General features: G+C 37.2%; 1 protein-coding gene across 4 annotated transcripts in view; it reads right to left on the bottom strand.

Annotated features, from left to right (window-relative positions):
• Nucleotides 1–13,120, bottom strand: part of TXNDC16 (thioredoxin domain containing 16) — a 137,173-nt gene that overhangs the window by 104,558 nt on the left and 19,495 nt on the right. The window lies entirely within an intron of this gene.

Here is a 13,120-nt window from a genome sequence, read left to right on the forward strand (position 1 = left end):
ATAAATATTCTCAAATGCACATTTTAAGTATATATAAAAGTATTTTTAAGAAATATAAAAACGATCCAAACATTATCCACAAATATTTATTTTTTTTGATTATGAAGTTTTAAGAAGTGGATTTAGGTAAAAAATAACTGACAAGTTAGGGGCACCTGGTTGGCTCAGTTGGTTGAGTGTCTGACTTTGGCTCAGGTCATGATCTCACAGTTGGTGAGTTTGAGCACCATGTCGGGCTCTGTGCTGACAGCTCAGAGCCTGGAGCCTGCTTCAGACTTTGTGTCTCCCTCTCTCTCTGCCCCTCTCCCGCTTGCAAGCGCGCACATGTGCTCTCTCTCTCTCTCTCTCTGCCCCCCCCCCAAAAATAAACTTTAAAAAAATTTTTTTAAAAATAACTGACATGTTAATTGAAATTAACATATTTGAATAAATGCCAGTAAGTTTTGGCTCAACAGTTTATTGCCTAATAAAATTCTTAACTTAAACTTAGAAAAATTATTTACATATAACTATATACATACTATATAATATACAATATATACGAATAGCTCTTATGTACATATTTAGTATCAGATAATGCTATCTTAGAAAAAAGATAAAGCTCTTATGTATGTATGTAATATGAAATAACAGTGTCTTAGAAAAAAAACACTCAAGGATATAAACATAAAGAGCTGTTTAGCTCCAGGTAATGGGATTATGAAGCATTTTAGGTGAGATTTTCATGGCTTTCTATATTTCTCATGCATTCTACAATAAAGATATTGTTCCTGTAATCTAACTAGTTTCTTGTTTCAGTCTTTTATTTTAATGTTTATTTTGAGAGAGCAAGAGAGTGTGCAGCAAGTGGGGCAGGGGCAGAGAGAGACTGCATGTGAGTGGAGGAGGGTCTGGGAGAGAGGGAGAGAGAGAATCCCAAGTAGGTTCCACACCATCAGCACAGAGCCTGACATGGGGCTCAAACCTACAAACAATGAGATCATGACCTGTGCCAAAACCAACTAAACCACCCAGATGTCCCTCCAGTCTCTCATAAAATAATAAAAATTCAGGAAGATCAAAGGGCACAATTTTAATACACAGAAATCAGTATTCATATATTTATATATATTATACATATAACTATACATTATACTTCTGTATTTCACATATACGTGTATTATACATAGATACACGCCCATAAAATATCAATGTGTGTATGTTAGAAGACAATGAAAGAAAAGAACCCATTTACAACAGAAACTAGAGAGATAAAATATCTAGCAATATACTTAAGTGTCTAGTCATAAATGATGAACGTATTAAAACACTATTGGAGGATAAAAAAGAAAAGCTGAACAAATGGAAAAACATCAGGATCTGGGATGGGAAGATTCATTATAGAGAAGTCAACTGTCCCTAAAATAATTTCTACGAATTTAATATCAGTAGGATTTAGTCAGGGAGGGGAAGAAACCAGACAAGTTAATTTTAAATGTCATATGTAAACAACACAAATAAGCAATTCTAAAAACAGAAATATGAAGGGCCTGGACCGTTCAGATATTATATTATAAAGGTTCAATTATTAAAGCAATGGTACTGAGATATACAGAAATGAAACAGAAAGTGCAAAAATAGACCTAAATATATATTTATGAGAGTTGAGTATAAAAGGCAACATCTTGAATAATGAAAGATCCACTAATCTCAGTTGTGTTGAGATAATTATGTAGCTACCTGGCTAATATAAAGCTAAATCCATTCCTTATACCATTCACTAAGTTAAATTCCAAACATCAAAGATTTAAACGAAAAACAGAAACCATTATAACACTAAGATAATAAATACAACCACACAAATAAAGCAAAAACAATTTAACGGAGAAAGGATAGCTAAAACAATTGGACATCCACATGCAAACAAATGAAATTAGACGCTGGCTTTACACTTTCACAAGAATAACTCAAATAGATCAGAGATCTAAATGTAAAACATCCAACTATAAAACTTTTGGAAGATAACATAGAAGAAAATCTTGGTGACCTTGTATTTGGCAATGAATTTTTGGATACAACACCAAAAGCACAATCCATGAAAGAAAAAAGTGTTAGGCTGGAATTCATTATTATTAAAAACTTCTGCTTTGGGGAACATGGGTGGCTCAGTTGATTAAGTGTCTGACTTTTTTTTTTTTTCTCTTTTAAAATTTTTATTTAAATTTCAGTTAGTTAACATACAGTGCAATATTGATTTCAGGAGAATTTTTAAACAATTCATCACTTACATACAACACCCAGTGCTCATCATAAGTGCCTTCCTAATACCCATCACCCACCTAGCCCATCCCCACCTCCCTCCCTCCATCAACCTTCAGTCTGTTCGCTATCATTAAGAGTCTCTTATGGTTTGTTTCCCTCTCTCTTATTTCTTTCCACCCCCCTGCCCATATGCTCATCTGTTTTGTTCCCTAAATTTCGCGTCTGTTGTTTGTAAATAATTTATTGTCACGTTAGCTAACATACAGCATATACAGTATAGTCTTGGCTTCGGGAGTAGATCCCAATGACTCATCAGTTACATACCACACACAATACTCATCCCAGCAAGGGCCCTCCTCAATGCCCATCAACCATTTGCCCCACCTCCCCGACCCTCCACCCCCATCAACTCTCAGTTTTCTCTCTGTATTTAACAATCTCTTAGGGTTTGCCTTCCTCTCTGTAACTTATTTTTCCTTCCCTTCCCCTATGTAGGATAAGGATAAGTATTAGGATACTCAAATTCTGCATGAGTGAGAACATATGATATTTGTCTTTTTCTGACTGGCTTATTTCACTTAGCATAATACCCTCCAGTTCCATCCATGTTGTTGCAAAAGGCAAGATTTCAATCTTTTTCATCACCAAGTAGTATTTCATTGTATATATATACCACATCTTATCTATTCATCAGTTGATGGACATAGGGGCTCTTTCCATAACCTGGCTATCAAGCACTGCTATAAACATTGGGGTACATGTGCATCTATGCATCGGCACTACTGTAACCTTTCGATAAATTCTTAGTAGTGCTATTGCAGGGTCATACAGTAATTCTATTTTTAACTTTTTGAGGAACCTCCACAGTTTTCCAGAGCGGCTGCACCAGTCTGCATTCCCACCAAGAGTACAAGAGGGTTCCCCTTTCTCCACATCCTCCCCAGCGTCTGTTGTTTCCTGAGTTGTTAATTTTAGCCACTCTGACTGATGTGGGGTGGTATCTCAGTGGGGTTTTGATTTGTATTTCCCTGATGAGTGAGGTTGAGCATCTTTTCATGTGTCTGTTAGCCATCTGAATATCTTCTTTGGAAAAGTGTCTATTCATGTCTTCTGCCCATTTCTTCACTGGATTATTTGTTTTTCAGGTGGAGTTTGGTAAGTTCTTTATAGATTTTTTATACTAATCCTTTATCCAATATGTCATTTGCAAATATCTTCTCACATTCCGTCTGTTGCCTTTTAGTTTTGTTGATTGTTTCCTTTGCAGTGCAGAAGCTTTTTATCTTGATGGGTCCCAGTAGTTCATTTTTGCTTTTACTTCTCTTGCCTTTGGAGACACGTCAAGTAAGAAATTGCTGTGGCTGAGGTCAAAGAGGTTGTTGGCTGCTTTCTCCTCTAGGGTTTTGATGGTTTCCTGTCTCACATTAAGTCTTTCATCTATTTTATTTTTGTGTATGGTATAAGACAGTGGTCCAGTTTCATTCTTCTGCATGTTGCTGTCCAGTTCTCCCAGCACCATTTGCTAAAGAGACTGTCTTTCTTCCATTGGATACTTTTTCCTGCTTTGTCAAAGATTAGCTGGCCATACATTTGTTTGTCCACTTCTGGGTTCTCTATCCTATTCCATTGGTCTATATGTCTATTTTTATACTAATACCATACTGTCTTGATGATTACAGCTTTGTAATAGAAGCTAAAGTCCAGGATTGTGATGCCTCCTGCTTTGGTTTTCTTTTTTCAAGATTACTTTGGCTATTTGGGGTCTTTTGTGGTTCCATACAAATTTTAGGATTGTTTGTTCTAGCTTTGAGAAGGCTGCTGGTGCAATTTTGATTGGGATTGCATTGAATGTGTATATTGCTTTGGGTAGTACTTACATTTTAACAATACTTATCCTTCCAATCCATGAGCATGGAATGTTTTTTCATTTCTTTGTGTCTTCTTCAATTTCCTTCATAAGCTTTCTATAGTTTCCAGCACATAGATCTTTTAAATCTTTGGTTATGTTTATTCCTAGGTATGTTATGGTTCTTGGTGCAATTGTCAATGGGCCAGTTTCTTTATTTCTCTTTCTGTTGCTTCATTATTGGTGCATAGAAATGCAACCGATTTCTGCACATTGATTTTGTACCCTGCAACTTTGCTGAATTCATGTATCAGTTCTAGCAGTCTGATGGTGGAGTCTTTCAGGTTTTCAGGTAGAGTATCATGTTGTCTGCGAAAAGTGAAAGTTTGACTTCTCTGCCGATTTTGAGGTCTTTTATTTCATTTTGTTGTCTGATTGCTGATGCTAGGACATCCAACACTATGTTAAACAACAGTGGTGAGAGTGATATCCCTGTCATGTTCCTGATCTCAGGGGGAAAGCTCTCAGTTTTTCCCCATTGAGGATGATATTAGCTGTGGGCTTTTCACATATGTCTTCTATGATGTTTAGGTATGTTCCTTCTATCCCGACTTTCTTGAGGGTTTTTATTAAGAAAGGATGCTGTATTTTGTCAAATACTTACTCTGCATCTATTGACAGGATCACATGGTTCTTACCCTTTCTGGATGTAGTGACTACAAGGATAGAAGCAAAGGAATGAATAAATGATATAGAAGATAAAATTATGGAAAATAATGAAGGTAAAAAGAAGAGGAAAAGAAAAATATTAGATCATGAATGTAGACTTAGGGAACTCAGTGACTTCATAAAGTGTAATATCATTCATATCATGGGAGTCATAAAAGAAGAGAGGGAAAAGGGGGCAGAGGTTTATTTGAGGAAATGACAGCTGAAAACTTCCCTATCTGTGGAAGGTAACAGACATCCAAATCCAGGAGGCACAGAGAACTCTCATCAAAATAAACAAAATAAATAAATGAACAGCAGGCCAACACCAAGACATATCATAGTTAAATTTGCAAGATATAGACACAAAGAAAAAACCCTAATAGCAGCAAGACAAAAGAAGTCCCTAAATTACAAGGGAAGACAAATAAGGTTAGCAACAGATCTCTCCACAGAAACTTGGCAGGCAAGAAAAGAGTGGCATTATATATTCAACATACTGAATGGGGAAAATATGCAGCCAAGAATACTCTATCCAGCAAGGCTGTCATTCAGAATAGAAAGAGAGATAAAAGGGTTTTCCAGAAAACGAAAAGTAAAGGAGTTCATAACCACTAAACCAGCCCTGCAGGAAATATTAAAGGAGACTCTTTGAGTGGAAAAGAAGACCAAGGGTGACCAAGACTAGAAAGGAAAAGAGAAAATCTCCAGAAATGAAAAAACAAGTAATAAAGTGGCACTACATTCATAACTACCCATAATCACTCTGAATGTAAATGTACTAAATGCTCCAATCAAAAGACCTACGATGTGTGAATGGAAAAAGAAAAAGAAAAAGACCCATCTATACGCTGCCTATAAGAGACTCATTTTAGACCTAAAGACACCTGCAGATCAAATGTGAGGGAATGGAGAACCATCTAGTGTCAAAAGAAAGCCAGAGTAACCATAATTATATCAGACAAACTAGATTTTAAGCCAAAGACTATACCAGGAGATGCAGAAGGGTACTATATCATAATAACGGGGTCTATCCAACAAGAAGAGCTAACAACTGTAAATATTTATACCCCCAACTTGATAGCACCCAAATATATTAATCGATTAATAACAAACATAAAGAAACTCATTGAAAATAATATAGTAATAGTAGGGGACTTTAACACTGCACTTGTATCAATGGACAGATCATCTAAGCAGAAAATCAACAAGGAAACAATGACTTTGAATGACACAGTGGACCAGATGGACTTAACAGATATGTTCAGAACATTTCATCCTAAAATAGCAGAATACACATTCTTTTCAAGGGCACATGAGACTTTCTCCATAATAGATCACATACTAGGTCACAAATCACATACTAGGCCTCAACAAGTACAAAAAGATTGAGATGATACCATGCATATTTTCCTATCACAATGCTATGAAATGTGAAGTCAATCACAAGAAAAAATTTAGAAAGTCCACAAATATATGGAGACTAAAGAATATCCCACTAAAGAATGAATGTGTCAACCAGGAAATTAGAAAGAAAGAAAATAAAAAATACATGGAAACATATGAAAATGAAAACAGGATGGTCCTAAAACCTTGGGATACAGCAAAAGTTGTCATAAGAGAGAAGTATATATATAGCAATACAGGCCTACCTCAACAAGCAAGAAAAATCAACCACACCTAAAGGAGCTAGAAAAAGAACAACAAATGAAGCCTAAAGCCAGCAGAAGGGAAATAATAAAGCTTACAGCAGAAATAAATGATATAGAAACAACAACAAAAAAACCCCAGCAGAATAGATCAATGAAACCAGGAGATGATTTTTTGAAAAAATTAATAAAACTGATAATCCCCTAGCCATACTCATCAAAAATAAAGAGAAAGGACCCAAATAAATAAAATCATGAATGAGACAGGTCACAGATATATAAACAATTGTGAGAGAATATTATGAAAAATCATATGCCAACAAATTGAGCAATGTGGAAGAAATGGATAAATTCCAAAAAACATATAAACTACCAACTGAAACAGGAAGAAATAGAAAATTTGAACAGACTGATAACCAGGAATGAAATTGAATCAGTAATCAAAAATCTCCCAACAAAGAATGGTCCAGAGCCAGATTTATTCTTGGGCAAATTCTACCAAATATTTAAAGAAGAGTTAATATCTATTCTTCTCAAACTATTTCAAAAAATAGAAAAGGAAGGAAAATATCCAAACTCATTCTACAAGGCCAGCATTACCCTGACACCAAAACCAAAGACCCCACTAAAAAAGACAACTACAAACCAATATTCCTGATGAACATGAATGCAAAAATTCTCAATAAATACTAGCAAGTTGAACCCAACAGTACATTAAAAGAATAATTCAGCATGATCAAGTGGGATTTATTCCTGGGCTGCAAGAGTAGCTTGCAAATCAATCAATGTGAAACACCTAATAAAAGGAAGGATAAGAACCATATGATCTTCTCAATAGATGCAGAAAAAGCATACATCAAAATACAGTATCCATTCTTTTTTTTTTTAATGTTTATTTTTGAGAGAGGGAGAGAGAGAGAAAGAAAGAGAGAGCACATAAGTGGGGGGGGAAGGGGGGGATACAGAGGATCTGAAGCAAGCTCTGTGCTGACAGCAGTGAGTCCAAACAGCATCGATTCTTGATAAAAACCCTCAACAAAGTGGGATAGTGGGAATATACCTCACCATCATAAAGGTCATATATGGAAGACCCACAGCTATTACCTTCAATGGGGAAACACTGAGAGCTTTTACTGTACGGTCAGGAACAAGGCAGGGATGTCCACTCTCATCACTGTAATTTAACCTAGTATTGGAAGTCTTAAGCCTTAGCAATTAGACAACATAATGAAATAAAAGGCATCCATATTGGTAAGGAAGAAGTCAAACTTTCACTATTTACAGACAACATGATACTCTATGTAGAAAACCCAAATGACTGATACACAAAATCAGTAAAGTTGCAGGATACAAAATCAACATATAGAAACTGTCTGCATTTCTATACACCAATAATGAAGCATCAGAAAGAGAAATCAAGGAATTGATCCCATTTACAATTGTACCAAAACAATAAGACACCTAGTAATAAGCCTAACCAAAAAGGTAAAAGACCTGTACTCTGAAAACTATAGAACACTTATGAAAGAAACTGAAGAGTACACAAAGAAATGGAAAAACATTCCATGCTCATGGATTAGAAGAACAAATATTGTTAAAATGTCTATACTACCCAAAGCAATCTACACACTTAATGCAACTGCTATCAAAATACCTCAGGCATTTTTCACAGAGCTAAAACAAACAATCCTAAAATTTGTATGGAACCACAAAAGACCTTGAATAGCCAAACCAGTCCTAAAAAGCAAAGCAAAGCTGGAAACATTACAGTTCCAGACTTAAAGCTATATTACAAAGCTGTAGTCATCAAGACAGTATAGTACTGGCACAAAAACAGACGCATAGAACAGAAAACCCAGAAATGGACCCATAACTATATGGTCAACTAATCTTTGACAAAGCAGGAAAAGAATATCCAATGGAAAAAAGTCTCTTCAACAAATGGTGTTGAGAAAACTAGACAGCAAAATGCAGAAAAATGAAACTGGACCACTTTTCATACACCATACACAAAAATAAATTCAAAATGGATGAAAGACCTAAATGTGAGACAGGAAACTATCAAAATCCTAAAGGAGAACACAGCTAACAACCTCTTTGACCTTGGCCAGAGCAACTTCTTACTAGACATGTCACTGGAGGCAAGGGAAACAAAAGCAAACATGAACTATCGAGACTTCATCAAGATTAAAAGCTTCTGCACAGTGAAGGAAAACAATCAACAAAACTAAAAGGCAGCCTACGGAATGGGAGATGATATTTGTAAATGACAAATCTGATAAAGGGTTAGTATTCAAAATCTATAAAGAAATTATCAAACTCAACACCCCAAAATAAATAATCCAGTTAAGAAATGGGCAGAAGACATGAATAGACATTTTTCCAAAGAAGACACACAGATGGCCAATAGACACATGAAATGATGCTCAACATCACTCATCACCAGGGAAATGCAAATCAAAACTATAATGAGTGGGGTGCCTGGGTGGCTCAGTCAGTTAAGTGCCTGACTTCAACTCAGGTCATCATCTCATGGTTCACGAGTTTGAGCCCTGCATCAGGCTCTGGGCTGTCAGCACAGATCCTGGAGCCTGTTTTGGATTCTGTGTCTCCCTCTCTCTCTGTCTCTACCCCACTCATGCTGTTCCTCTCTCTCTCTCAAAACTAAATAAATATTAAAAAAAAAAAAAACTACAATGAGATATCACTTCACACCTGTCAGAATGGCTAAAAATAACAATACACAAAACAGCAAATGTTGGCAAGGATGTGGAGAGAGGGGAACCCTCTTGGATTGTTGATGGGAATGCAAACTGGTGCAGCCACTCTGGAAAACAGTATGGAAGTTCCTCAAAAAGTTAAAAATAGAACTACCCTACAACCCAGCAATTGCACTAATAGGTATTTACCCAGAGGATAAAAAAATACAGATTTGAAGTGGCACATGCACCCGATGTTTATAGCAGCACTATGGACAATAGCTAAATTATGGAAAGAGCCCAAACGTCCATCAACTGATGAATGGATAAAGATGTAGTATATACACACAATGGAATATTATTCAGCCATCAAAAGAATGAAATCTTGCCATTTCCAACAACATGGATGGAGCCAAATATCCTATGTATTAACTAACTAGAATTTAAATTAAAAATTTGAAAATAAATAAAATCAGTTAAGCGTTTTTTAAAAATCTTGAAACTGGGGCACCTGGGTGGCTCAGTCGGTTAAGTGTCCGACTTCAGCCCAGGTCATGATCTCACGGTTTGTGAGTTCGAGCCCCATGTCATGCTCTGTGCTGATAGCTCGGAGCCTGGAGCCTTCTTTGGATTCTGTGTCTCCCTCTCTCTGTGCTCCTCCCCCACTCATGCTCTCTCTCTCTCTCTCTCTCTCAATAATAAATAAACATTAAAAAAAATTTTTTAAAGATCTTGAAACCAAAAAAATAATAGATAAAATTGGAAAAATATTTTAAAAATAAATAAAAAATAAATAAATGAAAAACCAAAAGGTATTTTTTTAAAGGGGTAAATTCTTTTGTAGCAATGGCATAAAGGAAACCACAGTAAAGCGTATCATCTACAAGTCAAAAGAGAAAAGATAAATTTGCACAGATAATTCTTTAAATAAAAAGGAAATTCACAAGGTAAATGACAACCTTGGGGTAGGAAAAGATAGTTTGTTTCCCTCATATAAAGTATCTAGAAGTTAATAAGAATAAAGTTCAAACATGATAGAAAAATGGGCAAAAGATACCAAACAGCAGTTCATTTCAATGAAGAGTATGTAACTGCAAAAGAGTACAGGAGGGAGAAACTCTTGCCAGACACTGGGTATTTCAAACTGATGGTTTTAGCACATAAAAGTAGGATGACAGAATGAAAGGCGTTTTTTCCCTCATGGTTATTTGGAAGGTGCAGCTATGATATGGCACACGATTTAACACAGTCCTTCAACATTCTAAATATCACTACTGAAAATTTTTGTAAAATACTATATTTCACAAGTCATTTTTCTTACATTTTAAATTAAAATGAGGACATTACCTCTTTACAATTCTTCTTTCTTGAAATTTATTTTTCCCCCTCAGTTTCTTCTTCCCATAAGTGTTGGTCTTGTGTAGGATGCTCCCTGGATAACTTGTATGTTGACAACACCTAGACCTGTACTCCCCAAGGACTCAAATCCCCACAGCTGCCTACTCTAGACTCAGGTCTGATGGGCATTCCCTTGTTAAAGTAGATTCCTCTTCCCCTGTAAACCTGTCCTTCCTTGCCTACTTCAGATGTTGATCAGAAAGGATTTGGGATAGAGTGAGATTGGAAAGACAGAAAAGAAGAGATTAGGGATTAACTAGAGTTTGTAGTTTTATGTTTGTAAGCAAATTAACTTTTACTAAATCCAGTTAATTTCACCTCCTAAGCATTAAAAAGAAAATCCCCTCTTTGCTATCTTTATTTTATCTCCCTAGATTACATAATGGACACACAATGGTTTCTATGTGTGCTTGGACTTTACAAATCTGTCTCACACCCACCAGAAAAAGCTTTCAAGTACTATTCTGATCACATCACTTATCTGCCTAAAATCCTCTGTGGAGCAATCAGGTGTTGAGGTGGTCAGTTAGGACAGTGAGCCAAACTTAACAATCAAGCCTTTATTCACCTACTGTGATAGCAAGAGCCAGAGGCCAAAAGAGAGGCACCAGCTCCACAATGTTCCATTCCTTGCCCCACTGACCATGGGTTGGCATTAGGCCAGAGTCATATGGGTGCAGTTCAGGTGCAGGGAGGCATTGCATTCCCAGGGGCCCCAAACAAATGGCTCCTGACTCTTTATGGACTCCGGGGCTCAGGAGAAAGAAAGGGGGAGGAGCCAGAAGTGGAATGGTACTAAGTGGAGAAACGTGTCTCAACCAAAGACCCTTGATAAGGTCTTAGTGGAAGCACCTAGGAGGTGCCTCAGCCAAGGTCTCTGATAATGAGGCCTTCGAATAGAGACACTTGGGCTAAAAATATAGGTGTACCCATGAGCATGTCTGGCCTCAGGGACTGGAACTGGTGAGGTGCTTGATAGTTAGACCTTAACTTTCTCTAGAAAACTGCAATGCAGTGGGCATGCACCAAGTCTGGTGTGGGCAGGATACCTTTCCCCATGAGGCCTACCAGACAAAGCCTGTAAATGCCTGTTGTCAGGCCTGATAGATGACACAAAGATTCTGGCCTGGAGCTGAACTCCTAACTCTTCAGTGGCTACCCCAAAAGCCACAACTTCTTTACATGGTAAACACATATCTCTTCATCTGACCCCATACCTACTTTTCTGCTCTCATGTCCTGCTTCACATTTCATACTCCAGTAAAAACTGCCCCCTCCAAACTATTTTAACCTCTATGCATTTGCTCACAGTGTCCCCTGATCTCCCCACCTTCTGTTTCTTCACCAAGCAAACCCTCACTTATCCTTTAAGAGTCATCCCAAGTGCTACATCCATCAGGAAGCCTTCTTAACCAATATCCACCATCATTCTAGACACAAGTGACCATTCTCTATGCTGTGGATCCTTAAGCCTTATGCATCAAACTTCTATTTTACTTACTACATAATATGTTCTGTTTATGTATCTAACAAAACACTAAATTCCTAGAGAACAGAAGTCATATATTTTTCTATTATGTATCCCCAATGCCTACTGAGTATCAGGTACATAGCAGAAACATGGGGAATCATCTATTTGTGGAATTAGTATTCTATGAATCAGCATTAGCACAGCACTAGGAATAGGACACTACTACAGCAGGATTGAATGACACAAGCCCCATGGGGTAACCAGTTCCCAGCATCGACAGCCTCTCCACACTAAGGCCCAATTGTTTTAAAACCACTTTGTCAGCAGGTTGTCCAACATGAGCCTGCTGCTCCAGGATTTGCTATCAAACTTGTCAAAGACAATCTTAAATCTTAGTATTGCCTCCCTAACCCTCAAAGAATCTTCTTTCTCTGTCTCTTCACCCTCTCATATCTGGGTCAAAGATTGTCATCAGGTATCCACTGTAAAAATGGCAGAAACTAGGGAGCTTCTTGAGAACAAGCATCATATCTATTAAAACTAGGACTTTGCTAAGCTTTTTATGACCCCCACCCTGAAGACACCATTCTCTAGGGGGGAAGTCTCTGCACAGCCTAGCAGCTCTTTGGAATTCCTCTTCAAAAGGCCATTGTTCACCCTCTACAACTGGCTTCTTGGTCTACAGGCCTTAGACTCCATGGTTGTCAACGAGTTCTAAGAACTTTTCATTAATATATAATTAGTACTGGAACATTTAAAAGTATCCATTTGCAAAGTGATAACCACAACCTTCCACCTTTACGTTTTGTGTCTTGTCGTTTAACTTTCATCCAATTTTTATGGGAATCCAGTCAGAGAGAAGAAAGAGGGGAGCCAAGCAGAAAACAAACACACTCAGTGTCAGAAAAGGTCTTAGTGGCCAAGAGTCCAAGTGCAACATTAAACTGGAAAAGTCCACGTTAACTTGTGTCCCTAATGAAGTTGTAGTTTCCAGCTGTGTCACCAAAGAGAGTATCAGACTTCATTCAGGAGGAGACTGCACAAATGGACTCCACATAGGCCTAAACCCCAGGTCTAAAGACTCCATGCCATAGAAGTTAAATTTAGA

The sequence above is a fragment of the Prionailurus viverrinus genome, chromosome B3, assembly GCF_022837055.1.
Source record: "Prionailurus viverrinus isolate Anna chromosome B3, UM_Priviv_1.0, whole genome shotgun sequence".
Classification (NCBI taxonomy): Eukaryota; Metazoa; Chordata; class Mammalia; order Carnivora; family Felidae; genus Prionailurus; species Prionailurus viverrinus.